Below are 25,273 nucleotides of genomic sequence, written 5' to 3'. Positions count from 1 at the left end.
TCAGCAAATTTTCTATTTCCAGTATGCTGGAAACGCAGACATTCCCACAGTCAAGTAATGGATTCATAGATTAAAACTAGATCCAAGGCCCGGCGCTACCATTACGCAGCTTTCGGCAGCTGCCTAGGGCGCTGGCCTTTAGGGGGCGCCACAGAGGCGCCACACCACCACTTCCATGGTGAAGAGACATAAAGGGCACCCCATATGTTTAATAGAAAGCTGCAGACTAGGCAGCTACTCTGACAGAGCAGCGGGAGCAGTCCTTCCTGCTGCTCTGTCTGGTCTCAGGTCATGTGACTGCTGCAGTCACATGTTACTGAGTGGACGCAGGCTGATGGGAACATTCCTGCTGTCTACACTGCAAGTCAGCTAAGAAGAAGAGTAATCCCCACTTTAGTCTATTGTACAAGAGATCACAGATAATGTTCTTTTTTTATCTTCCTATTTTTTTCTTTATTTGACAGGATGTTGCAAGCAATGGCCTGCAGTCATTTCACATACATAAAAAAAAAAGTCATCATGCGTAAATATATACTCAAATAGCATATTAAAAGGGTTCTTCAACTAAACATTCTATCTTTTTTTAATGTCATTGGTGTGGCAGGTATTTAAAGTTAAAAAAATATTCCTTGTGGCCATCTAGATCACTTTTTCAGCTGTCATTTATTTGATCTGCCTCTTATAGTGGAGTGATGCTAGTGTTGCTGTCACCAGCTTGGAAATGTTACACACGATTAAATAGTTGCAGTCTGAAAACAAAGAAGGATGGTTATTTTGGATTTGGATCTGAAGATTAATTCTCTCTTTAATAGCAGCCAGAGCAAACATCCTCCCCAGGGGCGGATTGGGAACTTAAAGTGGCCCTGGAAAAAATTCTTGAAGTGGTCTCATGTTGGCAGGTCCAAATCAACTGTAGATGGGACCAACACAAAAGTAGGCGAGATTTAGAACTAAAAAACTGGAAATTAGGTGCAGTAACATGTAGGAAAACCTAGATGTTATGACTTAAGACACAGTAAGTCATTTCTAAAGCAATACAGGGAAAAAGCTGCCAGTCCTGTGTTATAAAAATACATGAATCCTTTTACATTATCTGCGACTGGCTTATACCTCTATGCTCAAACTTCTTTAGTTGCCTATTACCACATCCTTCCAAAATTCCCCTCATAGAAACATATCTGACTTTGTTTAACAAGTTTAACTATTACAAAACAAAATCCTATTTGATCAGCCTGACAGAGCAGCATATGACCACCTCACTGCACTGTTGCATCTTCCCCGACGTCAAGAGATGCAAACTACTAGTCAAATCTCTCTCTTTAAAATATAAAAATGTGTACTCTGTGTTTTAAAAAATGCATTATTAATAATCCTTATAATAAATAGCTTTCCAGTGTGATCACCACAAAGGTAAAATGCTTCAAGCATCTTCAATAAAATACTTCTTTTGTAACAATTGTGTATGAACCCTAAATGTGCCCAGTGATTGGTGGTGATTTAACAGTGCAGGGGGGGCTGGCAGACAATGGCATAAGTGAAGGGAGAGCTATTCCAAGGGTTTGCTGGTGATATAGTAATTGCAAATTGAGGCAGGATTAATGATATTGTCAGTGCAATGGGGGCTGGCCATATGTTCAACAAAGTGGTCTGAGAATGGGACCAGTGCAAGGTAGAAGGCAGGCAATGGAATCAATGCAACAACCACTAAAGTATTGCTAGAGCTGGAATAAGGCTTCGGGGAGCCCGGGGCACTTAAGACAGGGGGGTTATCACTGAAGACAAATACACATGCAAAACTGTGTGCACTACGGTTAGGTGCACACAACTCTGCCTTCACGAGCAGTACAGTGTGAAGCAGGACATACCTCCCAACTGTCCTTGTTGTCGGAACAAAACCCAAATTCTGGACTGCCCCACCAGATTCAGGACAGTTGGCAGACTGTCCTGTGCTCTCCTACATATTATTGTCACTTTCACTCCCTGTGGCTGCTGGTGTCTGTAGCTCAGTTGCTGCTTGTCTGGATCCTGGAATGCTGGAGGCCCTATTTGGAAAAAAATGGCTACACGAAATTTATAAAACTCCAATCATCCCCGGCATTTAATCAATAGCACCCACATTTAATAATTAGGCCTCCCTTCAGCCCCAAAATTGAATTAATAGTATACACATTTAATAAATAAATCTATTTCCCTTCAACCAACACCAACATTAAAGTAATAGTATTCACATTTAATAAATAAACATATTTCCCTCCCTCCAAACAGCCCCTGCAATAAATTAATAGCATTTATGTTTAATATAATTATTTTCCACTCACATCCCCGGCATTAAATAATTAATATTCACATTTGATGAATAGCCATCCTCCCCAAACTCAGCCCCACATTCAATTAATAGCCCCAAACCACCCCAACATTAAATTAAAGGTCCCTTCACCCCATATTAGTTTAATAGGTTCCAGTATTAAATTAAACTGCCCCACTAATAAATTAAATTGTCCCACCATCAACCCACAAATAATGGCACCCATTAAATAATTAGCCCCAACCTAAACTCCACCATTAAATTAATAGCCTACCTTCCACCCATGTACTATTAAGACAGCCCCCTCCCTTTCCTCATATCAAACATTATATTAAAACCCTCCCATTCCACACTTTAGCAGCCCCCCTCCTATCCAACACACATTTTAGCAGCCCCTCTCTTATCCTACACACACTTTAGCAGCCCCCCATCCTACACACACTTTAGCAGCCCCCCTATCCTACACACACTTTATCAGACCCCCCACACACACTTTAGCAGCCCCCCTCACACACACTTTTGCAGTCCCCAACACACACTTTAGCAGCCCCCCTCACACACACACATTAGCAGCACATTTTAGTAGCCCCCCTCATGCAAACACTTTAGCAGCCCCCCTAACACACACACTTTAGCAGCCCCCCTCATACACACTTTAGCAGCCCCCCACACACACCTTAGCAACCCCCCTAACACACACACACACACACACACACACACACATTTAGCAGCCCCCCTCACACACACACTTTAGCAGCCCACCCTCACACACACACACACATACTTTAGCAGCTCGCCCTCACACAAACACACTTTAGCAGCCCCCCTCACACACTTTAGCAGCCCCCTCACACACTTTAGTAGCCCCTCACACACACACACACACACACACACACACACACACACACACACACATTTTAGCAGGCCCCCCTCACACACACACTTTAGCAGCCCCCTCACACACACACTTTAGCAGCTCCCTCCACACACACTTAAGCAGCCCCCAACACACACTTTAGCAGCCTACCACACACACACACTTTAGCAGCCCCCCTCACACACACTTTATCTGGCCCCCCCTACACACACACTTTAGTAGCCCTCCTCACACACACACACTTTAGCAGATCCCATCACACACACTTTAGCAGCCCCCCTTATGCACACTTAGCAGCCTCCTCACACACACTTTAGCAGCCCCCCTAACACACACTTTAGCAGCCCCCCCTCACACACACAATTTAGCAGCCCCCTTACACACTTTAGCAGCCCCCCTTCACACACATATTATTTTAGCAGGCCCCCTCAAACACAAACTTTAGCAGCCCCACACTTACCTTGTCCCTCTACTGCAGACTCCTCTCTCTCAAACATAGGATGGCAGCTGTCATGTGACACCTCCCATGTGACCTCAGTATGGAGACTGCAGCCAGCCACAGAGGTGAGTGACAGATCAACAGACAGATCCGTGGTCACATTAAGGTAGGTGGCTGGTCTCAGAGCAGGGACTAGCCACCTAGCACCACACTGCCCCCTATCCCTGCTGGCACCCAGTCAGAAAGGGGGGTGCTACAAATAATTTTTTTCTTTAAAAAAAAAATCCTCTAAAAAGATACTAGTCGGCCTCCTGAGGCCACCGGCTTACCGGGAAAAGTCCGGGTAGGTTACATGGCCAATTCGCCCCTGATCCTCCCCAAATACAAAGCAAGCTTCCCTCGTGTGATTGTCTGTGCTCTAGTACAGTAGCCTTAAACAGATCAAAGCACTTAGCATTTGAAAAACAGAATAAGATTAGGGCCACAAATGACAGTAATTTCTTTGCTTATTATTTATTTAATAATTGCCCTACAAATGACATACCAAAACAAAAATATGTTTGGGTTGAAAATGCCTTTTGAAGCACCAATAAACTAGAAATGGTCACTGACCCCTGTGTTTTGGTTTTGGGTTTGGGTTTGGATCTGGATTACCTCCGTGTTTTGGTTTTGCCAAAACCGCCCTTGCGTGTTTTGGTTTTGGTTTTGTTTGGTTTTGGTTTGCACTTTGTTAAAAAAAAATTATTTGGTATTATTTTGTACCTAAATTATTATTGACCTCACTAGCATTTGAGGGGAATATACTTTAGTCCAGCGAAGTAGTCACCTGTGAAGAGAGTGCAAACACGGTTAGCTTGAGTCAAGTGATTGCCATAATTATATAATTTCCAGTCATTTCCATTCAATTTTTACCACCTCATAGGTCACAATATGATTATCATACAGTTTCAAAGAAAAATTGCTGCAGTTCTTGTCAGTGATAAAAAAAAGGCCATTGTCATGCCTGGGCATAAGACCAAAAATCCACCTCTTAGGTGTGGAATTATTTTTACACAAATCCTGACAACAGTCATTTGTAGCATTTTTAAAGCCACAGTCAGTAGAGGTAGGGACCTTAACCATCTAGGATCCTCATCCATGTTACATCATTTTTCAGCGAGTTCATGGAAAGCTGTTAGGAAAATCAGAAACTTAGGTTAAAAAAATAACAACAAGCAGTCCAGCATCATCTACCTCCCTTCTCTCACCTAGATCCCAGCACCTGCAATCTACACCCCCAACACCTTCATCATCAATATCCCCAGAAGCAACAATTGACAGTTAAATAATCCTTTGCAAGAGGAAGCAAGTATGAAACCTGTCACCCAATCGCAAAGTGGATCACAGACGCCCTGGGTACTATGCTAGTATTACATCTGCGTCCAATGTCCACTATTAATACAGTTGGTTTAAGACATTTAATTGAGGTCTTCTGTCCCTGTTAGCAAATGTCATCACTATACCATTTTACTAGAAAAGCTTTTACTCACCTGTACCGGAAGGTTCCTAAAAATTTAATTATTGGGCTACAAAATGGCATTCTACTCACTGTACACTTAACCACAGCGATGTGGACAAGCAGAATTGGGCAAACTAAAGATTATATGACTGTGACAGCCCACTGGGTTGGTCATTCGCCTTCACCAGCAGGGACAGCAGCAGCATGTACCCAAGTACATCACATTTTTCAGAAGTAGGCTACTCTGTGTATCAGCGGCTTCACTAAGAGGCATACAGCTGACAATCTGTTACAAAAACTAAGGGATGCCATTGAAACATGGCTAATCCTGCTTGGACTCTCCTGAGGATATGTCATTTCTGATAACGACGCCAATATTGTTCAAGCATTAAAGCGGGGTGGAATTCCATCACATTTTCTGTTTTGCTCACACAATCAACTTGGTGTTACAGAACTTTTAAAAAATGACATGCAGGAGATGCTGTTTCTTTCTCGAAAAATTTAGGGTCATTTTCTGGTTTCTGCAACAGCATGTAGGAGAATGCAGAAGCTGCAAGAAGACTAGCATTTGAGGGGAATATACTTTAGTCCAGCAAAGTAGTCATCTGTGAGAAGAGTGCAAACACAGTTAGCTTGAGTCAAGTGATTGCCATAATTATACATTTTGAGAAGGAGCGACAGAAATTTAACGGATGAAATAAAACAAAGTAAATGTGCTAACTATATTTTAATTGTAGATTAAATACTTAATTTGCTTTGCCATGATCCAACAGCTATCAACATCTTGTAATGACGTCTTCTCCTTCAGTTTGTGTGGCAACTGCTTGTTGGAAAAAAAGTTGCTTTCCCAAGACACCCAGTGGTGATGCAGATGAGTCTGCACAATATTTTGATATTTGCTCTGCTGTAAAAGAATTGGCCAAAAATCGTGACAGCTCTGCCCTAAAATGAACTACTAATTCCATTTGGAAGGCCATTATCGGCAATTACATCATAATACACAGACTTCTTTGATGGTGGGATGATTTAGTATTGTTTGAGGAAGATTAGCACTGAACCCTGCCACCTCTCCTGTTTCGGAGTGAGCTATGGTACAATAAAATGTAAGTTCCGATTTAGACCAAGACTGTCAGCCCTATTATTTCTATTTCAGCAATTACAATTAGCAATGGATCAATGGAGCTCTTTTCTTTGGGTGTTACCTATATAACGCATTTGAATTTGCCAGCAAATTCTACAGACAAGCCTGCTTGTCTTCCTCTTCATCAATGACTCTTAGCAATTGAGCACTCGTCTTTGGGTGTATATTACACCCAAACCTTATTAGTTCAGATTAGGAAAAATACAGTTTAATCCCTGCTAGGCCCTCCACCATCCTTTGCATGTTAATAGTAGGATTGGTTGGAGTTATGGGCAAGGTCACACATTTTTTGTGGTCAAATCTTTCCAACTAGCCCAGATGTCAAACTGTTGTGGTCTGCCACCTGCGTCATCCCTGCTTGTGTTTGAAAAGTGCAAATTGGTGCCAGAACCTCACGTGCCAGAACTGCTGGCACTGGTGCCACACTGCTGCCACTGGTGCAAGACTTACACAATCAACAGCATCATCATCAGCGCCCTCGTCGGCTACCCAAATCTCCCTCTCATCCTCTTCTAATTCCAAAGTGTCATCCTCACTTGGTGTATCACTGGCTACACTCGAGCTGTTCAGGCACATATCATCAGAAATGCTGAAAGGGCCCTTCTTTATGGGTACACTATCAGAATGGTCACGATTACACATACCACTCGTGGATGGACTCTCCTCAGGGATTAGTGTCATTTCTGATTCTGAGCATACATTTTTCTCTAGTGCCTTATTGTTTTCTTGCAGCTCGGCTTTCACACGTAACAGTACTTGTGCACCACTTTTGGACTCCAAATTACTTGGTCTTGCTTGCTCACGAGTGACCTTACAAGAAGAAGGCTCAGTAACATTTTTAGATCTGGCAGTAATAGAGAAAGGCGAGGGCCTCATACTTTCTTTGCCACTGCGTCTGTAGAATGGCATGTTGGCAATTTTTTTTTCTCGCCATTTAACTTTTCATCAGTTATAGCTCTTTTTCTCTTCAACACGTTTACATTTTTTATTTTTTTTGTTTTTTTCCCTGACTTAAAAAGACTTTTACATAGGCTTTACTTGATGACGTACAGGGAAGACTACCATCAGGACTGGTGCCAGCACTTGCTTGCTGATCCTGCTCATATGTGGACTGCTTTGAATCAATTTTAATGAGCCCAAAGCACTTATAGTGCAAAATATTAAATAGATAGTGCTGCTAGATAAGACTTTCAACACCAGAAAAATTGTGGTTTCACACTGGGGAATATGTGACACCCCAAAGCACTTGTAGTGCAAAATATTAAATAGATAGTGCTGCTAGATAAGCTTTTCAACACCAGAAAAATTGTGGGTTCACACTGGGGAATATGGGGCACCCCAAAGCAAAATATTAAATAGATAGTGCTGCTAGATAAGACTTTCTGCAGCCGGAAAATAGTTTATGTAGGAGGGAATATGACACCCCAAACAGTTGGTAATGTTTGCAAAAATGCCTACTCTATCCTCCTCTCTTCCTGCTATAACAATTGCTAGAAGAATTGATAGAAGAATTGATAGAAGAATTGCAAGAATAATGTATAAAATAATTGCTCTGTCCCTGCTCTAATGCTGCCTGCGACCTAACCCTTCTCTCACCCTCTGTCAAATGGCGATGGATTGCTGTGGAGGCGGGTATTTATGGATATCAAATATCGCGAGAACTGAGCTCTGAGATCCGACGATGTCACAATGATGTTTTGCCTCGATTTCAATTCCGAATTGGTGCAAGAGGACCGATCCTGCTTGGCTCGGTACTCGGATAGGTGAAGTTCAGGCAGGTTTGCTTCTTGGGGAATCGAGCCCGCCCATCTCTATAATAAACCTTAAATACTGATTACCTTGTTTAAAAGTGCAACTAGTAATATTCATAAATACATATGCAAATAAAAGTCAAGAACTTAACATATCAGATTTATGCATGCCTAAAACTTTCACTAATTTCCAAATGTGCAATTGTCAAATGGCACTCACGTCCAGGACACACACATCTGACAACAGTGAAATCAGACTCATACCACTAACTTCCAGCAAGTAAAATTTCTAAATAGTAAATCAAATCTATTTTTTTCAGATTTAAAAAGTGAACAAGAAGAGTACAAGGTGTGATGTGTAAAGAGGTGAATGGAAGTTGGTTTTAAAGTGCAGTAACTCTGGTGACTAATCGTGCAAAAACAAGATGTAGAGAAGGTCTGGAAAGAGAGGAGTGACTGACTAACAGCTATTGTGCTGTAGGGGACTTGAATTAGGACAAAATGTTTTGTATAATAAGACACATGAATACTGCAATAATGGCAGCTGTGCACTGTAGCAGAATATTAGTTTTTATAAGGGCAGCAATGCTACAACACAGGATGAGGTATGCGGCGTGGCAATACCAATGAAACATAACGGGCATTTATAAATGAGAGCAAGCAAGCAGATGGGGATAGCTAGATAATGGAATAAACTAGAAAGAACAGTTTTAGACAAACTACTCTCTTTGAAGCACTCTAAACTGCAGCAAAATGTCACTCATATTAGGAAGAAAAATTAAGTGGAGACAAAAAAAAAAGGGACTGCAGGCTGAAGTTTTGTCTACAGCATCGCAAAGTCTTGCACCGGCCCTGCTAAATCCACAATATGGAAAGTTCAGTTTTGTCAGATAATGAGTGGTATCAGGTATATATAACTACAGAGTACTACTAGCAAATATTAAAAGAACAAACAAGAAAAAGCATGAGGATACCAAGCCTTACTAAAACCCTCTACTGCACCAATATATGAAAAAGTTTATACATCTTTATTGCAATTGTGGTGGCAGTATCATGCTTTGTGACTGCTGGGTCAGGGGTTCTAGTAAGGATAGATGGCATAATGAATAGTTCCAAGCATCAAGTTATTTTAGCAGGAAATCTGCTGGCCTCAGTCAGACAGCTGAAGATGAAGAGGAATTTCACCTTTCAACTGTGAGGATTCACAACACTAGCTCCAGATGACAGCTGTCAGAAAAGAGTTCACAACGACAGCTACAAGTACCTTCTCTGAATTCTTGTAATTAACACTCTGCTAAGAACAGCAATCTACCTAGTAACTTCACCTAGACTAAGCTGGGCATTCGGACACTACAAGCTGTGGGAGCTGGGCTTTTCTTTGCCAAGAAAAAGGATGGGGGTTTGCGTCCCTGCATTTATTACAGAGGACTGAATGCCATCACAGTCAAGAATAGATATCCACTACCCTTATTCCGGAGTTAATGGACCGTGTCACAGGTACTTAATTTTTTCTAAGGTAGATCTTCGAACTGCCTACAATCTTAATTGTATTAAAAAAGGAGATGATTGGTAGACAGCATTCAATACCAGGGACGGGCATTGCGAATATCTCATAATGTCATTCGGGTTATGCAATCCTCCAGCGGTCTTTCAAAATTTTGTAAACAAATTCTATTGAGATGTTTTATACCAGTTTGTCGAAGTATATCTTAATGACGTCTTAGTCTTTTTTCCCGATATCAAGACTCAGAAGAAACATGTGCAGCCCTATTGACCTGACTTTGCGCTCATTATCTCTATTGTAAACAACAACAACTACCCTTCCTATGGTATATTGTTTTTGGGTCTGGTCTCCAGATGGATCCCGAAAAGGTAGAGGCTATCCTGAAATGGCCACAACCACAGGTCTTAAGGCCATACAACGCTTCTTAGGGCTTGCAAACTACTATTATCAGTTTGCCATAGGTTATTTCTCGGTAGTAGCAATTAATACCATTTTGACTTGGAAGACTGCTAACCTAAAGATAGGGTCACTCGAGGCCACAAAAGCTTTTCACACACTCAAATAAGCCTTCACATCTGCACCCATTCTCCATCAACCAGATACATCTAGTTTTTTCTTGTTGGAGGTAGACGCCTCAAAAAAATTGGTGAAGGGTCATTTCTGTCTCAATGTGCACCTTTGTGGAAACTCCATCCATATGAATTCTTTTCACTAAAGCTGCAACTAGCAGAAAAGAATTATAAATTGTAGACGCAGAACTATTGGTTGTTAAACTTGCACTTGAAGAGCGGAGACATCTTCTGGTGGGTGCCTCCTTCCCTGTGACCATATATACGGATCATAAAAATCTTCTGTACCTACGAATGGCTCAATGTCTTAATCCCCACCAAGGAAAATGGTCCCTGTTCTTCTCTTGCTTCAATTTAATTTTCACTTTTCACCCATGTTCCAAGAACTTCTAGGCTAATGCCTTTTCTCGCTTTTTCGACTCCTCAGATCAATAAGCGTCCTCTGAGTGTCATCCCATCATTGATTCAAAATGCATCATTGTGGTGACTCCTATTTCTCTAGCAAACCCTCCTCCAGGGAAAATATTTGTTACCCCTGGACTTCAACCCAATCTGATACGATGGGCTCACGCATCTTTGTTCGCAGGTCATACAGGAGTTAAAAAGACAAAGGAACTAATTTCCATAAATTATTGGTGGCCTACTCTTCCTCAGAATGTTAAGGAGTTTGTTGCAGCCTGTCCCACTTGTGATTAACATAAAACTCTACGTCAAAAATCTCTATGTCCCCAATCTATGTCAGTTGAATTCTATGTACCCTATTTGAAACATCTTTTTAAATTCCATGCCTGTTTGATTGTTTATTATGTATGCTATTTTCAAACCTTTAGAAATAAATAGATTTAAAAAATAAAAAAAATACCTCTAGGTCCTTTATATCTTCCACCAGTTGATGTGGACACACATTTTGATGGATTATGTCACTCATCTATCTCCTGGCAAAGGATGCAATACCATACCAATGCAGGGTGGTGGTTATTAGATTGTCGAAGGTGGCAATCATTGCTCCCCTGAAGGGGCTTCATAAGCTGCTTCATAGTAAATTTCCTGCTATGCCTTTCATTGGGTGTTTGGAGTCCACCCTTAAGAGGAGGGGATACTGTTACACATCTGAGTCCAGCTGCACCTTTTTGACCCCGCAGTCTGACGTGCTCCCTCTGCTCCTGTTCCTTGTGTTCCAAGCTAGAATTATGACACTCACCTTGTTTTTTTCAGAAGACTTTGAATTTATTTTCATAAATGCATCTTTCCCTGGCCCCGACTAACATTTATTGCCATGCAAAATACTTCTAGGTAAATTTTTACATTACATCAACTCCTGCAATGTCCTTAGCACTGAAGGGGTTAAAACAATGAAAGCCATTTTCGCTAGAGATAGGGCTGCGTCCTATACATCAACAGGTTACCTCTGACGTTAAGGTTCAACAGGTCTCACCGATAAAAGCTTATTTAAAGAGAAGTGCTGTAGTACATGCAGGGCCGCCATCAGGGGGGTACGGGGGGTACTGTTATACCGGGCCCGGGCTCACCAGGGGGCCCGGTACAACAGCGCAACACATACTTACCTGGGGGCCCGCTGTCTTGCAGTCCGCTGGTCTCCGCTACTCTGTCTTCAGCCTGGCTGCCACCGTGACAGCCAGGCACCAGAATGCGATCGCAAGGGTGGAGGACTCATCCCCCCTGTGATCATGTGATCTGCCTGTGGGGGGGGGGGGGCCCGGGGGACACGGGGGGCCCGTACTGGGCCCAATGAATTCTGAAGGCAGCCCTGAGTACATGTACCACTGCAATACTTGTTCTGTTATCGCCATCTCAGTATACAGAATGGTGATAACAGAAGCAAATCATTGAAAAAATGCTTTATCATTTAAATAAAGCAATTTTTAAATTGTTGATTATTTTAAAATACTTTTTCTACACCTATTTTTAATCATTTTTTTTTTACAAGAAAGGCTTTGAGTTCCACTGCGTATGCGTGAACCGGCTAGTCGGGTCACACATGCGCAAATCCATAGTGTCTGGGCTGGTGAAGCAATAAGTCAACCATTACCCATCCGGGACAGTATTACCGAGGCAGCTATTTTAATAATAAGTTATGGCAATAGATGATTTTTCTCAGCGATAAGCAGCAATAGAAAATCAGCTCTATCGCTAGATAATAATAAATAGACTCCTAAGAAACTTTGTGTTTTCATTCCTCTTTAATTTCATTGTTGATGATATTATATAGCTATAAATCTGCTCCATCGCTGATTTGCTCTCTTTAATTTTCCCTTGAGATATGTTGATTGTTCACAATGTTTTGGGGAAAGTCTTGAAAACATGAAAATAAAAATAAAAATTAATATAATACTATACTATTAAATAATACTTATGAACCATTTGTTCCCTATTCATGTCTCATATGTGATTTTTAAATTATGAACTAATAAAACTTATAGTATCTATAGTTTATTAATTTTCGATTAATAAATCTGATGATTTTCCTGTTGGTCACTACAAATAATATTGGTCCCTAAAACAATAAGAAATTATTTCCATAATTCTTTCTTCAAACTAAACTAATGAACCACTGTACTTTGTATGGGTGCCAAAGAGATACATACACCATCCATTGATACACACCTTCCTGTGTCTCCAATTAAGTGATCAATTACATGTATTAAAAAATATATCTATGAGATATTTTCCCCTTTTCTATTTAAAATATATTTATTTTATATTGATGGAGTTCATAAACATTTGGTGATGTATTTTATGAAGAAGGAGCAGGTATTTTTTGAAAGGTCAAGGATACACTTATATTTTTGAATGCTTTCAATTTAACTACTTGGAGAGCGCATTATATCTTTCATTAGCTAAATGCACTAAAGCAGTAGGTAAATGACTTTGGGCTACACTTTAACAACTCACTACCTCTATTTCCAGGTCTATAAACTCAGTAACCTTTTCTTAACATGGAACAATATTTTCCGTACATGGGACTGACAGAGTCATTCATTCAGCGTGTTGCCGCTTCAGATCCTTTGATCATATACAGTCATCTGAAAACACATATCAACCAGACAGACAACAGTCTCCCACTCATGCTTCAGTCTTGTTTTTACTTGGGGTTCCAATAGGTCGCTGAGCTCTCACTAGCCTCAGGACTAATTGCAACCTGCAAACGTTCAAGGAAAACCACCAGCCATCCAGACAGGGCAACTAGAAGGGGAGGGGAGGTGTACTGATTAGAACATAGAGCTCCTCTGATGTATAGAGCAAATTTCTAGGTCAAGTATATGAGAGCCAGATGCAGTGGAAAAAGAGAAAACAATAAAAAGGCACGGAGAGGTTATAGATAATCTGTGTATGAAGTTTGTGTGAACCATTGTCACCTATAATTTTTATTTAGATCATTTCTATAAAAGGAAGCAACCTTTTTCTGACTCCTTAAAAAAAGTGATGCTGACTCCTGGATTTGTCTGACTGGCTGCAAAATTGACATATTCACAAGGATACACTAAATCACCACCCATATAATGTGTATATTGCCACACCATCCACACCCAGAGAATTAGTACTATATTAGGGCTCATCCACACAAACAGTTTCCTGAGCTGCGTTCCATTTGGAGAACATTGCCTGAGAAATAGCACAGTGTAGAGATCTGTTTGATCACTAAACTGCACCACCTCTGCCCTGCCACATGGACAGCAGTAATATACACAGCTCAGAGTTGCAAATGTGTGTGGACAGCAGACGTGGTGTGGCATAGAGATCAAATGGATCTGGATGAGCCCTTAATTAAAATCTACAACATTCTTATCAGCACCATATTAGCATGCATTGAGATACATAGCACCTTCTGCAATGCTTAGATTGCATACACTTCTACTTGAAATTTACCTGAGGTAATTTCAATCTAAACTGCACTGAAGCATACACATCACTTGGAATAGGGATCATTGATACAAACAATGAAAGTAAATGCAGTTCCAGTTCACAAAACAGATCATTGCAATACAAACTAGAGTTCAATTACAGGGCTCACAGCAAATTGCTTTTTTTATACACTAATTTGCCTCTCTGCGATCTGAATTAGTATCCTTACTTACAGGTAGGCAGAAAAATCATAAGAGGCTTAGCGTGCAAAAGTGTAAAGGTCACATTAAAGTCCAACCCCTTACCGACTCTAGAGCCATCCAGCTAATCAAATAAAACTTTTGCATTTTTCTCCTCCGGTACTGCTTGGCTTTGCCTCGTTTATGGCTTAAATTAATCATTAGAGGGAGGGGACTCGATTACAGGTGACAATTTGTAGCATTTTTTTATATTGGGTAAAGTTCTCTTAGAAATAATGTTTTATGCTGAAGTGTAATTGAAAGGTGCAAAATGCAGCCAATTACAAGTACAGTACAACACCATGGCCACATACTCTGGACTAGCGCAAAATTTGCAGAATGTTGGTGCAGTGGAAATGTTCCTGCCATTCTACAAAATTATTATTATTATTATTATTATCCTTTATTTGTTAGGCGCCACAAGAGTTCCGCAGCGCCGTACAATGCACAAACAGTAGACAGTACAGGGTATTACATTACTGAACAGTAAACAAAAAATACTGACACTTAAGGAGCTCCAAGCAGGCTAATGCGGTAGAGATGGAGTAGAAGAGCTGGTAAGGACACAAGAGGGAGGAGGGCCCTGCTCAATGAGCTTACATCCTAAGGGAGGGTGAACAAAACACATGGAACACCCCTAAAAATCTGTACTATCTACCCCTTTATCTAAGCTCAATAATCGCACTGCGCAAAGCTCAGAAGTTAATTTTTAGCCTTCAAGGAGTGCTCTTACTCTTCTCAATTCTCCCAGTTTCCCAGTTTGGCAGGTGCACTTTCTCAATTTGAAGCTTATGGCAGTTTCAAGGAGTATTTTGCCCAGTGCCTCAACCATTTTCACTTTGTAAATGAGGGTCATTCCGATCTCAGAGATGAGACTCAGCGCGGTGTCATCTGGCACGACGCCCGAGACTGTTTGTTAACTGAAGACGGATGAAATGATCTGTTGCGTATGCGCAGCAGATCCTCCCAGGTTCCATTGCGGAACTGAAGATGCGCGTGCGGACAAGAGGTGAGTCGCACACCTGCTGCTTTTATGTATTGTTAAGTGAACTGGCGAAATTATATGTGGCTTAATGATAACTGGGAGCAATGCTATGTTGCTTAATGATACCTGGGAGCAATGCTATGTGGCTTAATGATAACTGGAAGCAATGCTATGTGGCTTAATGATAACTGGGAGCAATACTATGTGGCTTAACAGGACAGGGGGAACTACCGTGAGGCATGTTATGAACAAAGGGCAATACAGTAACACATTTCAAACCACACAACTATGCCCGGGTGCTCCGGTTTCCTCCCACAATCCAAAAACATTCTAGTAGGTTAATTGGGTGCTATCAAATTGACCCTAGTATGTCTGTGTGTGTGTGTGTGTGTGTGTGTGTGTGTGTGTGTGTGTGTGTGTGTGTTAGGGAATTTAAACTGTAAGCTCCAATGGGGGGACTGATGTAAGTGAGTTCTCTGTACAGCGCTGCAGAATTAGTGGCGCTATATAAAGATGAAGATAAGTTAAGAATATGAATTACTTTGGTCCCATTAAATGTGTGTATGTGTGTGTGTGTGTGTGTGTGTATATATGGGCTTGACAAAATTTTACCTGGGACACTGATAGAAAAAGTTTGCTGACCCCTGCTCTAAACAGTCGTGAGCCTCCCATTTTCATGTCACAGTTGCAGGTGTATTTGACTATAGTGTGAGCAACTTATTGCATTTAATGTTCATCTTCTGCTTCTCCATTATGTACCAAGAGTATTATCGATGACATTGGTCACGGCAGAAAGAGATGAGTCTACTAATCTTGTGGGAGGCAGTGACCTGTATTGTGATGTTCGTGAGACGGGGCTGCATGTTGCTGGTGACATGATGGGAGGAGAGAAATGGAGACATAGTAGAAGGAGCAGTATTCCTAGTCCCCTGCCACACTAGTATAGGAAGATGGTGGTGTCAGATGCAACTTTATATGAAAAACAGTTTTTTTCATCCAACTCATTTAAATCATGAACTTAATATTAACACTAATAGTGGAGTGCAGTTTGAGCCTGACTAAGATGGCCGGGTGAGTTCAAAGCTCTCACCCATGCAGAGGCGGAACTAGCAAGCAGGTAAGCGGGGAGAAGGGAACCAGAGCCCATGACTCTCTGCATCTGCCATGCAGTGCACTAGGGCCCTCATTATCTCCATAGTTCCTAGTACCCATGGAGATAATGCACTTGCTGCACCAATGGTAGTTCCGCCACTGCATTCATGGCTGATTAAAATACTGTGTTAACTACTAACAATGGGTAAAAGAGTTTCCGCCATAAAATTTGCACCTCTTTAGTGGAAATATAAGTATATCAGCATAGATCACTCAAGAGGATTTTACCTTTGTCATATTGAGTATTGTAATAATATCCCCTGTTTGTATATGCAGCCTTAAAGCTAACATAAAGGGGCCTAATTATGTAAGTTTGTGTATGTTTGTGACCCAAGAGTAGCATCTCTTATTGTCCAAATGCTACAAACAACATCAATATTTCTGTTTGTCTGTCTATCTGTCTATCTATCACAGGAAAAATAGATGAATTTTTTGGATTAATTAATGATCATATCATGCAGGACAGCCCATCCAATTAAAGGATGTCCCAATGAAGATAAGTCCAATGAGAAAGTGAAAGCTGATCTAACCGTGCATGCGCCAATAACTTAAAAGGTGGAGGGATTCCTCTACCCATTGCATTTGCAGTGATGTGCTAATAGACTTCAGATAGCGTTAGCAACCGACTACAAGCTCAGGAAAGATATCTTTGATATCCCATGCTTTAGCCTATTGTTTAATAGCCCCAATACTAATATTTGCCTTAATCCTGTGGAAACAGGCGTTTCTGCATGATGTAATGTGAGTACATGCTTTATATGTAGGCCCCAAAGTTACCCTATAAAAGAGTTGCTAATAGCATTCACAAATATATGAATAGTAGATATTGAATGCTCTATCTACATTTGCTATTCAGTGGTATCAAAGGTAGTGTTCTAGTAACTTATTGATGCAGGGGTGCACAGAGGATTTTTAAGGGGGGGTTTCCCCTCCACACTCCAAAAAAAAACACGAGAGAGCTGCCGCGCATGCGCCCGCGGTGCTGTATACAATAAAGCACCGCCACGGACGCTTCTTTGACAGCGCCACGGGTGCTGTAAAGTACAGTGCCGCTATGTAGGGCACCTTTTTAGCGGAGGGGAGGGGTTTCTGGAGACCCAGAAACCCCCCCTGCGCGCGCCACTGTGATGAATAACAAAAGACTGTTGGAGAACATCTACAAAAGTATGAAAGCCTAGTGCTGTTTTGTTATGTCATTTTCCCATTCTTGTGCCAATGCTGTCATTTGTACAGAGGAGTTTTTGAATTTTCAGTCACAGATGACAGCGTATGCAGGGTGTATAATTTTGCATCTTCTGATCAGAGGAGCAGGATGGATTGAGGGGGTTTCATGCTGAGTTCATGATAGGCACACCCATATGAAAAAACTACATTTTGTTTTGTGGTGTGGAATTATTTAAATTACAGTGTATGAAGAATGAGCATTTAAGGGGGTTCTCCTGGGTGCTATAAAGTATTAAAAAGACTTACTTACAGGTACTCAGAAGGTCCCAGAAATCAGTAATTGTCCTAAACTTTCAATGGGAGGCATTCTGAAAGTTCTATGGGAAAGCACATTTCAGTGCACGCTTAGACCAATGTAATATAAATATTTAAACAAACAAAAATGACATATACAAAGTAGAGATGCTCAGGCTCGGTTCCTCGAGAACCGAACACACCTGAACTTAGGGGATCCGAGTACCGAGCCGAGCCAACATAGCGAGGGGTGGGAGGGAGGGCAGACCCCCATTTTTCTTTTCTGCCATTGCTGTGTGCCAAAGTGCCCTAGATGTGCTAGGAACTGCTATGTGCTTGTGTCATTGCTCTGTCGCTTACCATCCAGCCAGGTCGCTGCAGTATTTGTCCGAAAGTGTATGAAAATAATATGTGACCTGTGAGGTGGTCAAAATTGACTGCAAATGACTTAAAATTAGTGTTAATTGAGGTTAATAATAATGTAGGAACAAAAAAAGAGCAAAATTATGTGATTTTAGCATATTTTAGGATTTTTTTCTAAAAAAACCAAAACCAAAACCAAAACACATGAGGGCAGTTTTGCCAAAACCAAAACCAAAACATGAAGCTAATCCAGATCCAAAACCAGTTCCCGGGTATCAGTGAGCATCTCTAATACAAAGTAAAGTCCAGATGACCTCTCAAATAGAACAAGACTAAACTGACCAGGAGCTTAAGAGAAAAATGTAAAAGTTTTAATTAATAAAAGCGGCGGTCCTAAAGTAGAAGATACCAGAACTTTTAAGTCACTTTTATCTGTTCCCACACTGCATTTCCGCATGAACTTGCAAGTCCAATGCAGACTATTCTTCTAAGGCCTTTTACAATCACCAGGATGTGGATGTGCTAGGCAGACACTACAGAAAACTTCTCCCAATGTGATATATTTAGTGATTTTGCCAACAATTAAAAAAAAATGAAAAAAAGACCTGATCAGCATGCTGTTTCATGCGTACATACTATTCACGTTTTACAAGATTTACTTACAGATCTGTCCTCTTCATCTGTCATAACCATTGGCTGAAAAGATCATTACTCTGCACACTCTGGGCCTGAATCATTAAGGAGAGCAAAGCATAAAAAAGTAGTAACATTTGCACTTGGGCAAAACCATGTTGCATTGGAGGGGGAGGTAAATTTAAAATGTGGGGCAGATTTATAGTTGGGGTAGGGTATGTCTTAGATCAACTTTAAATTTCATTGTAATAATATAGCTAGCAAATATTTGTGTGCTAGATGAGAAAACAGCCAGTATTTATCTTATGTGCAAAATAATAAACTAATTTGCACCCCTTGTATTGTAACATGGTTTATCCCAGAGAACATTTACTCCTTTGTCTGCCTTAATGACTCAGGCCCTCTGTAGAGATCTATGGACACTGCCAGTCATGAGTACATACACACTGCAGAATTGGAACAACATCGTTCCAACATTGAACAAGATTATTAGTCTAGTTTAAAAGTCAAATCAAATGATACAATGTGCTTTGGAACGATAACCATTAATCGTGGGAGCATGCACACTGATGCGATATTGGGCCGAATGGTTGTTTAGTGTGTGATTGACCCAATAATCAGCTAAAAAACCTCCAGTGTGTACCCATTGCATTTGTGTACATATAAATACATGTTTGTAGATGACTTTATTGTCTGTGCCTTCATTAGGCTTAAAGACAGAAAATATAGATAGATAGATAGATAGATAGACAGACAAGCAGAAATATAGATGTTGTTTGTAGCATTTTTATATAAGGAAAATTATATTTTATGTTTAGAAGTCCATTACCGCTGTGAGGGCAACTACCATTGAATATATGGTGATGTCACTTCCTGAAGACATATGTGCGCCCTGATTTCTAGGACATTGTAAATTGTTGTGCGCTGTGTATCACAATGAGACTTGCAGAAAACTGTAATGGTGTAACCACTGGGGATTACTGCAGGAGAGAGCAAGCCTTAGGGCTAGATTTACTAAACTGCAAGTTTGAAGAAGTGGAAATGTTGCCTATAGCAACCAATCAGATTCTAGCTTTCATTTTGTAGAATGCACTAAATAAATGATAGCTAGAATCTGATTGGTTGCTATAGGCAACATCTCCACTTTTTCAAACCCGCCGTTTAGTAAATATACCCCTTAGTCTTGTATGTGGAGTAAAACTAAAGAACAAAAATAATAAATAAATGAAAAGCCGTAACAAACAAACAGTTTACACATATATGACCCATTGAAGTAAACCAAACCTTAAAAAAGTACACCTGTATGGTTTTCCTATAAATTATAGTTAGAAGTCACTGAATAAAATTAGGTTGATGCTTTGTGGGTTAAGTTAATGTCTTGAAATCATAGAAAAGTGCATTTTTCTTACATATTTCCTTCTTTATTACATAATTTCCATAAATTAAAAATATATTTGACTATGGTACCAAAGGAAAGCTCTGTCTTTCCTGTCAAAATATATACAACATTTGCTTCGGAAGCGAAAAAAGTTAGTCCCAGAGAAACTGACACTGCACCAAAAGTTGAAAAATGGTAGGGTGAAAGGAGGTAAAAGTTTGTCAAGGACCTTAGGCAGCCAAAGGGTTATCAGACTGGACCTACACACTTTAGAACCCCACTACAGCTGCATGCATACTGTAAGTGTACCAGATCCATAGTGCTTTTTAGTCAAAATCACCTTTAAAACACAATACTGTAGACTTACTCTGGCTATTCTTCTGTTTTATCATAAGTAAATAAAGAAACAAAAACACAATTATATGTTTACTTTTATCATTTACCATAATAGCATTTGTTTTTCCTTCCCAGTGGATGGTGATGCTGACAACACATGGCAAAAGGAAGATCTTTGACAATTGATATGGATTCTTCAATTCATTTCACTAAGTGAGCTTATTCTGTGATGAGAAACAATCAATGTATCTCCAGCAATTGAGTGATGAATTGTGTTTTGCGATCAGTGCATAATTAGCTTTCACAAAGGACAATTATATATGATGATAGTTATAGGATTTGAGATGAGAGTTGATATAGTCCCATGTTTCAAAATAAATGTAAACTTGGATTTATTCTCCTAGTAGTAGCTTACATACTTTCTACCAGGTGAATATCTTGCTTGCTTTTGGTTTACATTTGATCATTTCTTCAGTGTCTTCCCAATGCCAAAATGTTGATTTCACTTAAGCATGCAGCACTGAGTCTATGCTTTCAGTGTCCATGCCTATGTGTTCAATATAATCCCATCACTAGTTGGGTTTGCTCTTTGACCTTACGCCTGTCCCCAGGGAACTGGTTAAGGGTCATGGCCTGTGTCCGGGGAGAGTCATTGCGGATGTAATGACCAGTGGCAGGCCACAAAGGTTCTGTTGAAACACAAAACAGCAGCCGCTTCCCCTGTCAGAGGAAAGCTGAAATTGCCTTGGGGGTTAGCAGCAAATGCTAATTAATTACATCATACCTTCAGCATCTCTTCACAATGTGGCTTATTTGTGTAGCCAAGCTTCATTTTTCAAAAGAACAAATTAATCTAAATCAAATAACTAGTTCAACTATGTTTAGATTGGGTGTCATCTGTGCCAATTGCAATTTCTAGAGTTGCACTATCTATAATACAGAATTATCTTTTACTTCATATTTCGCTTGAGTGGTTTTTGCATTCTTGCTTTAACAGAGCACAATATGGACTAGAAAAAGGCGGAAAATGAAAAGTAAAGAACTTAAAAGAATACCATAGATTGTAAGCCTGCGAGCAGGGTTCTCTTACCTCTCTGTATGTGTCACCCAGTATTGTTTTATTAATGTATGTTCCCAATTGTAAAGTGCTACGGAATTTGCTGGCGCTATATAAATAAATGTTGATGATGATGATGATAAATACAGCCTCTGCTTCCCTATATGTCTAAATCCTCCAATAAGGACATGCTTTGCAAGTAAGTCACTGCTGAAGTAAAGAATGAATAGTTATTTTCAAATACATTTGTTAGGTTTTAGTGGAGAGACTAGATAAGTGATTATCCTACTGCAGCACTGTCATTTCCACCTTGCTTGTAATTGCTAAGGGCTACTCACCCCAGTTATGCCATTTTTTTTCCCCCACATTCGTTTAACGCTATGGTTATTACAGTTTGTTTACACCCTTTCATCTATTAAAAGACCTGGAGGTTTAAAACTTTTGCTAAAATAATAAAATTTATTAAAAAATATATAACAACATCATGTCTAAATTAAACTGTGGCGACATCTATTTACAATAATAATAATAAGCGTAGCCAAGAAACAAAACAAAATGACAATCGTATAGTCAGAATATAAATAAAGCTTTGATATCTTACTAATTTGGGGTTTTGACCCGCTATCACATTTCACAGCTCAGCGCTACTCTTATAGCAGAGGCAGCTTACTAAACAAGTAACATAACTGCAACAGGTAGCAAAGAGTCACAGTAAGCAGTGAGGTTAATCTTGGCAATGGTCAGAGGTGAGCTGCAAGGAACTTTGACAAACAGTGGTTGCTATGGAAACTCTGTTAAGGAAAGTCTTCTACTAGCTTGCACTGGGTATGCGCTGTCCAGCTGCTGAAGCTGGACAGCATCATTTAAAAAAAATAAAATAAAGCATTTTAACGCCAAGCCTAGTGCTGGGACTCTAATCCTGGATCCCTATAATACAGTGAAAATGGAGGGATCATGTGGCCCTTTTATTCAGTCTTGAGTCCCACAATGTCTGTTGCAGGGGAGGCTGAATAAAAGGACCCCAACCATAGTGCTGGAAGCCGTATCAGGTCTCACTTAAAACATAATGGATGAAGTTTCTTCCTGGTCTCATCTTGAGCAGTATGGGTCCTGGATAATAGGAAAATACCTTCTCTGCCCCTACACTAAAGAATTACACAACAATTAAATGTGCAAGGGTCACAATAAAATGAATGCACATTAACCTGTGCCCACCCAAAAAATAATTACATGCCAACTTGTAAAACCAAACAATGACTAAACAACAGCCCTACAGTACCATAAAATTACACCCCCACTTGTGTTCCCCCTTACATTGTTGCACACCAGCCTGTGCCCACTTAAAATTATTGCACACAAGCTTATGTCACAAAAAATGACTACACATTAGCTTGTGCCCAAATAAAATTATTAGACACAAGCTTTATGCCAAAAAATATTATACGTCAACCTGTGTCCCTCCAAAGAATGGTAACACACCAGCTTGCAGTCCCCTGAAAAATTACCCATCAGCCTGTGTCCCCCACAAATTAATACATACCAGCCTGTGTCATGCAAAAATATTACATACCAACAAGGGACCTCACTGAATATTTCCCCACGCCTCCTCCAATCCAATGCACCTTTCAGGAACCATTAGCATTGCTGAAAGCTATAGTTTCTACTATGGTCAAAGTTGTGTGTGTAAGAAGGAGAGTTAACAACTCATAATGGTTCACTGCTGGTGCACTGGAGATGGGTTTGTCATCGGCATAACAGTGGGGAGAACAAGCGAGCAGACTGGGCTGGGCTGGTGGACAGGGGGCATCTGCCATCCTGGCCTGTCCATAGTGGGCTACCTTGGGCTTGGTCACTTTGCCACCTGCATTTTGTTTGCCTTTAAAATCATCATAATATGCTCCTGAGTCGAGTCTTGCCCCTCAGGCTAAAATTTGCCAGCCCTCCCCTGAGCACAAAGAGATATTCCAGTCACTGAGGTGCATTTCTTAGAATCTGTGGTGATCTGAATTTGTTCAGCCCTGCATTAGAATATAGCCTATTTCAAGTATCTTCAGTTCAGACTACTTCCAAAAAAATATATTTATGAATGGTATTTAGAGCTCTTTTATGCTAGTCATGGACAGGGCTCCACAGTAAAATGAAGATTCACCTTCACCAAATGAACAACTGGCTTGCTTGCAAGCAATGTCAGCTAATTTGACTTCTGTCTGCACGCTTCAGCTAAAGCAATGTTGCTGGCTATAGGAGGGCTTTGTCCTGTGTCTGCAAATTGTTTGAAAATCAAGAGATAACTATCTGGCAAGATTTATCTTAGTTCCAACATTCTATTCAGCATGAGCATTGCATTTTCTATCTAACCAGTTGTTAAACATCATACAATACATAATGTATATTCCTATCCTGTAGAGCAGGTAATGTTTAAAGACAATGTGGCCCTCTTGTATGCACATGTAAGCTTACATCCATGTATAGCAACAGAGTGTTCACCAGCACGAAACAGAGCAATAATTCATATAATCAGAAGATTACTGATATTACTTGTAATTGTCCTTGGTGACACAGTGGTTAGCATCGCTGCCTCGCAGTGTTGGGGTTGTGAGTTAAATTCCAAACAGGGCTCTATCTGTGTGGAGTTTGTATTTTCTCCCTGTGTATGTGAGGGTTTCCTACGGGCACTCAGGCTTTCTCCCGCAGTTCAATAAAACACTGATAAGTTAATTGGTTGCTAATTAAAATGGACCACATCCATATACAGAAAAACTATGGGCTAGATTTACTAAGCTGTGGGTTTGAAAAAGTGGAGATGTTGCCTATTGCAACCAATCAGATTCTAGCTGTCATTTTGTAGAATGTACTAAATAAGTGATAACTAGAGTCTGACTGGTTGCTATAAGCAACATCTCCACTTTTTCAGACCCGCAGTTTAGTAAATATACCCCTATGTGTCTCTAAGCTAGAGCATCCTGTCTCGGAGCTCTGTGCTCATCCATAGCATTACACACAGCTTTGTGCTCTACATCAGTTGCTGCATTGAGAGTGCTGCTGTTATTGAGAATCGCATGGGGGCACACTGTGTCAGTGCACTAACAGCTGAAGCAGCTAACAACACACTACTGCAAATAACACAATATTTTATCATAAATTCGTATTACATTTTAGAGTAAAATTTTCCCCTAATTCTCCATTCTCACGAATATAAGTGTCATTTTTTTTTACACACAAATTTTAATCCACTAAATCTAGCCCCTGTTTTTACTAAATAAATAAAAAGAAAATATAATTTACTATCATCTAATTTATTAAAAAAAAAAATAATAGTCTGTTTTTCATAAAAACAGAATAATTGTGAAAGTAACTACTAAAAAACTAACAGGATTTTTAAATGTAGCTCAGATCATTCAATACCTGTCCACACCTAAATTACATAATTGTTTTGAAATACGATCTGTTTTCACATCTGAGTGAAGTGCCACCATAATGTTCCGTGACGAGGCTCCGCGCAAAATTGAAAGGAGATTCCTGGTCCACACCAACTATATATCGCAGTGTACGCAGCTATCACTTCGCTCACAATTCAATTTCCCCCCTATGTTTTCAGTTTACTTCAAATAATACTTTGGCCTCACCAATCTTTGTTCTTCTTCTCTTGCTCAACTTTAAACAACAAGATAAATCGCTAAGAATTAACAATGTGGAGGGGGGCACTGCCACCAAGGAAAGTGCC

At 40.2% G+C, this 25,273-nt stretch overlaps 1 long non-coding RNA gene across 1 annotated transcript in view; it reads left to right on the top strand.

The window, feature by feature from the left end:
* Nucleotides 1–20,851, top strand: part of LOC142159198 (uncharacterized) — a 271,377-nt gene extending 250,526 nt beyond the window's left edge. The window contains exon 3 of the long non-coding RNA XR_012692924.1: nt 20,628–20,851. This is a non-coding gene — a long non-coding RNA (uncharacterized LOC142159198). The remainder of the gene's footprint in view (nt 1–20,627) is intronic.
* Nucleotides 20,852–25,273: the final 4,422 nt, after the last annotated feature.

The sequence above is a fragment of the Mixophyes fleayi genome, chromosome 1 (assembly GCF_038048845.1).
Source record: "Mixophyes fleayi isolate aMixFle1 chromosome 1, aMixFle1.hap1, whole genome shotgun sequence".
Classification (NCBI taxonomy): domain Eukaryota; kingdom Metazoa; phylum Chordata; class Amphibia; order Anura; family Limnodynastidae; genus Mixophyes; species Mixophyes fleayi.
The sequence above is the reverse complement of the archived record's forward strand: the minus strand, read 5'-3'. Positions and strand labels throughout refer to the sequence as shown.